This window comes from Temnothorax americanus, unplaced genomic scaffold (genome assembly GCF_048541705.1).
Source record: "Temnothorax americanus isolate GAGA-0224 unplaced genomic scaffold, ASM4854170v1 Scaffold9, whole genome shotgun sequence".
Taxonomy (NCBI): Eukaryota; Metazoa; Arthropoda; class Insecta; order Hymenoptera; family Formicidae; genus Temnothorax; species Temnothorax americanus.
Window position 1 is genome coordinate 3,491,799 of NW_027509812.1, and position 5,554 is coordinate 3,497,352.

Consider the following 5,554-nt stretch of genomic DNA (forward strand, 5'->3'; position numbering starts at 1 on the left):
ATCTTATACGCATCGCTTGTTTGTCTCGGGATTGGTATTCTTACGAATCACGCCTCGTCGTCGGCCCTGCGAACGCGTATTCTCGCGGTGCACGGTGGAGAGGAAAAAAGGTCGAAGAGGAGAAACCACGCGGAGTCCTCGGGTTCGCGCACGTATGCTGGATCCACGCCAGACCGTTGTCGGGGGCTTCTCCTCCTCTCGCGAAGGCAAGTCCTCCTCCTCGATCTCTTCCCCGTTCTCCCTCGCCTCGCACCTCGTCGTTCCCTCATGCCGGTTTCTTGAGGTCAGAAGCGTGTGTACGCGTCTCGCCTTTCTTCCCGTTCATCGCCGCGCATTCATCGGCCTCGCCTTCGCGGGTTCTTGGGGTTACGGCGTTCTCTCCCGCGCGCGAACGAATGCATCGTCATCAAGAGATCGCGGCGCAATCCGAAATCTATTCGTTCGATCCTCCCGCGAAGGAAGAAGAAGAGGAGGAAGAGACGATCCGCAATAATAATCAGATTCTTTATGCTTGCAAAAATGAGATACAACAATAAACATCATGCATTTAAAGAGATCTCTTTATTATTAATTATTATTTCTTTATCTTCTCTTGTATATTATTGTTGGGTTGCGGCCTCTGCCTGGCGATGAAATTAGAATTAAAATTATATTTTAATTTTTGCCTTTCCTCAAATCTTTCTTCCTTTTCCGCAAATTACGAATCTCTATTTACATTTACTTTTATTTTATCCGTTGAAAGCGTGCAGAAAAGTATAAGCTGGAGAAAAGCACGGACCCATTACGCGATAACTGTGCCGCATGGTCTCTCCACGAAGGAAACTTTTGCGTACGTGCGGGAGCTCGGTGAGTGCGCGCGCGAGCGTGGACGCGTGTGCGACGGTGTATACCGCTTACATTAAATAAATTACCGTGGCGGCCGTGGACCGGTAACACGGGAACGCTGTTACCTGGTCCCCGTCGCGGCGGCGGTTACGCAGGTATACGTGTACGTCTGTACACGCGAGCGCGCTCGTTGTGCGAGTGTGTCCGCCGGCGAACTTGACTCGCTTCTTGCGCGCGCTCCGCCGGCGCGGCGGAGGAAGTCGCGGCCGCTCGCCTCGCCGGTCTCTCTCTTCCCATGACCGTGCTTCACCTTCTCTATCTCTAAAGCGATTTCCACGTCGACGGCGAAATTAACGTCGCGAGCGCGCCGGAACGGCGATCGTCCGCGATTTCGCGACTCACCTCGCTTCGGTCTCCAAAACGGCGTCCTTCTAGCCCAAGGTATTCGAAACAATGCTAATCCGAGGGCTGACTTGCCGGGTAGACAAAGGATTTTTTTAAAACTTGTTATAAAAATGTATATACTTTTTGAGAAATGGAGATTTCGCACTACGAAATTGTCTCGAGTTTGCTGAATGTGTGCTGTGCACACGTATTTTGGGGAAGTGCGAAAAGAGAAAACATGCCGGAAACCGGACTCGCCGACTCTCCCGTGAATGCCTAATATGCATTTGGGTAAAATAAGACATAAGAATAGGTCCGATGAATTACCGCCCATAAATTACCGGTTCTTCCGGATGAAGCTATCCCTTGGTTACGTTATCATTATTTACCTACTTCGTAAAAAATTTATTAGCTTAGTCTCAGATAGTTTCTGGATCGGTGTCACGCTGGTCGCTGGGCTGGCACGCTGCTGGACATAAAGAAAGGATCCCTTTAGGAATATAAAGCATTTATATTCCTGTATTCCTAGTTCGACCTCAATGACAGCCAATTGGATCGAATGAGACTCCAATGGTTTTGAGCAATTCCGTCTGGCAGTTTATCCAGTCTGACGCAGGTAGCTGCGCGAGTGTTAGACCAAGTGTTTTGCTCTGGAAGAAATTTCGACGCGCGAACCATCTCTACCTGCGAACTTTTATTGTTTTAAACAGTCGTTCCGAAACAGTCAGCGATTCGTATATAAGTCTTTGCATACCTAGTCGTTTATACTTCAGAATTGTAAAATAAAGAAAAATTTTTTTTAATCAGAATATTTTTCCGTCGTAAGAGGTGTTTGTCACAAGATATACTTGGTGTTGAATAAAGAAAAACAGACCGCGAAAAATAATGGGCTATGTATTTGTCAAATTTGATGCAATCGCGATTTGCGATATCGGATCGTCGCCGCTCGCACACTTCCTCGTCGGGAGATACGTAACAGTTGCACCGTACCCCGTTTAGTGCGGCATTAGCTGGCATAGTCCGTCCAGAGGCTGCAGCAATTCCCCCCACCTGACCGTAAAACGTTTGCACGAACGGCTGCAAGCGAACGCGTGCGATGTTGCATAAGTGCTTCTCTCCTCGCCTCGATCCCGACCTTGACTTTGACTTTGACTCTTGATTACGATCACGACCACGACCAACTAGTGCTGGCTGTCGACGTACGACACATGATTTCGTAAGACGCGTATGGGCGGATACCTCCACCTTGCTGGATACCTGCGTTGCATCGCGCCCGAGTGACTGCGAAACTGCGTGTCCGTGCACGCGAGTCGTAGACGCGACGTTCGAATCATGATTCCAATTCCCATAGGATACAGTGGACGTAATCTAATCTGAGCGATAGAGAGAGAGAGGGGGGGGCGTAAAATATTTATTATCCATGACCGGAAAATAATATAGTTATTACTAGAGTTATCTTTTTCTCGATTTAAACTTTTTGAGTGAGAAAATTTATTTGAATAACAGAGATAGACGGATAATTTATATGTGAATAATTATTCTTTAACTGAAAGTAATTTTATTTATCGCGATGATATTATACAAGTTTCCAGACATGTGCAATTTTTTTTTGTGAGAATTATGAATGTTTTTCTATCTGACGGATATTTTTCTCGTGATTATTCTTTAAATCGAATTACAATATCTCTTCACTTTAATGCTAGTATTGAACGCTATGAGCTATGATCGTAGCATTAAATTCTATGGACATAGTAATTTTACTATAATACTATAGCATTTAAACTTGTGCGTTTTGATGGTCCGCAGTTGGTGCGACAGCATAGTAAAATTTAATGTAAAATTTTCTCCGTGTTTGTTTCGGATGTTTTGGCAGAATAATCACATAAAAGAAGGGTAAAAGCTACGGAAGCAAGAGTTTTGAAAAGGCTATATAGGATAGCTGTTATACTTTTATATTTACAACAGTTACGTTTGTGAGTTATTTTATAGACACTTTTAAAAAGGAAAAGTAGGTTCTTTTTTTTGTTTTGGCTATATACCAAAGGACATATCTAATTCTCAGGCACATAAGTTTGAGAACACACATGAATACTGAAAATTATCCCATAGTTTTTAAGCGTCATAAAAGAGTATTCTACACATATTGCACTTTGATACATATTTTATATTAAATAGGAAATATTTAAAAAATTTAACTTTTTTACTTAAGAATATTTAGTAATTTTTTATAATAACGATATGCAATTGTAACATATAATTGGATACATTTATCTCTCTCAAACTCAAATAAGAATTGTTAAAGATGTGACAGGACCACACATATCTCAATAAAGCAAGATTTTAGCGAAAGTAAAAAAAATTGAATCAACATACCTCTAATGCTTAATTTGATATTTGTGCAGTCATACTCATAATTATGATTAGATTGCAGCAAAAAAGGGAAAATGTTGGTAATTATTAATTCGCGGAACTCAGTGGGAAATATGTTGGGAGATATAATCCTGTCACAGCGCATCATTTTTCTACATAATGATACATGCGTCGGGAGAAATACAAATCAATTGTTCGAAAAGACACGCTATATCTTAGGAAGTATTAAAAACATTTCTATGTATATATATATATATATGTATATATGTAACGCTAATCTTACGTAAAGTTATTGCATAATTTATTTTACACGTGCTGCCATTCTTGATCACATCATTTGAGTTGTTGGAATGTTTTTATCCAATGCCAAGAACTATCAGTCATCCTCATTATTAACGGCTTCAACTAACGAATTTTGATGACTTAAATACTGTTAAGAAAATGAGCGTAGCATTAATAATTGTATACAGATTCTAAAAAAAAATCTTTCGTCATAGAAGATTATAAACAAGGTTAAGAAATGAAAACGTGCGAAAACACAACGTTATTTTTCTTGTTAGCGTATTTACGTTTGTAGCTTAATTAACAGGTATATTTAAATCGACCGAAGATTCGTGTTCTATCGTTGCAATGCGCGAAGGATATGTTTTATGCATGACCAGCAAACAGATGAAGAAAGAGAGAGATAAAAAGAGAGAGAAAGAAGAGATGAGAAAGAGAAATCTGAAAGATAAATAAAGCTCTACCTGCCCTTTACACCTTACCTAAGAAGTACACAATCGGAGGAATTTGATTTTTTTTTAAGAATGTGGAAAACTTTGTCAGATCGTAATTTATTTTGCATTCCAATAATTATTATGTATGAAAATTAATTAGAATCGGTTTTGTCAATCGATGTTGAGTTTTATCGTACCATATGTATCTATATGTGTACAGTTCTTCAAAATCGTGAAAAGAAACCTTGGAAGCGTTTCGATCACGTCCCGAGATTTCATCTAGAGAATCCTTCTCCCGTGAAGAGGGTCGCAACATCGTAAACGTTCTCGCTCTCGAAAAATTTTTTTAGTCATCTTCGGTAAAGATCGAAAGATAACTCACGTTGGACCCGTGAACATAACTCAATGTCGCCGTTCGGATTGAAATAAATATTCGGTCTTGAAAAGTTTCGACGCTCTCTCGAAAACTATGTATTTTTCTTTGCTGAGAATCAAAGTTTTCTCAGACAATGCTTTAGAATATAAAGTCCCTTTAAATATACAAGTATTCCTTTTTGCAGTAAAAATATGATTTAAAAATACGCTGCGATAAAATTAACTTTTTTACTTTCTCTCTTTCCACCTCTCTCTCTCTGTCACTCACAATTTTTATTTTATTCTTGAATATACATGTCTTGTTACAAAAAAAGAAACTTGCTTTAAAACGATGTAATAAGTGTAAAAAGCAGGATAAGCCGATAAAAACAAGTTCCGGTTACTTAATTCACGGCTTTCGGCAAAAATGTGGAAGGTTTCCAGGCTAGGCGAAGAAAGAAGGAAAGGCGTGCGGGAAAAGAAGAGAGTTGATTACCCGGAAACGCCCTCAACAGTAGAACGTTAATTCGATCAGAAGGTGCAACCGGCAACAGGAACAACTAGTTCCCCTAGAAAAAGAGGAAGAAGGAAACAATGCAATCCCTTAACTAGAAAGAAAACGGGGATTGTAAAGCGAGCTCACGGCATCCAAGGTACGATGCTCCGTTATGCGCATGCGCGCGTCAGAAGCAGCCTCATCTTCGAGGACTGTATAGACCTGCGATCGAATAGTCCCGCTGGCTGGCTCGTGAGGCCCTATGGTGGGACGAGGAGGAGGGCCAGTGGATGGTGGGGGACAGTCAACGGGGTCCGCGCACATTTTACTCAGCCGATAGGCGACGAGGCGTGGGGGGAGTAAGAGGCAGGGATGTGGACGGGAGGAAGAAAGAGGGGCTTACGGGGCC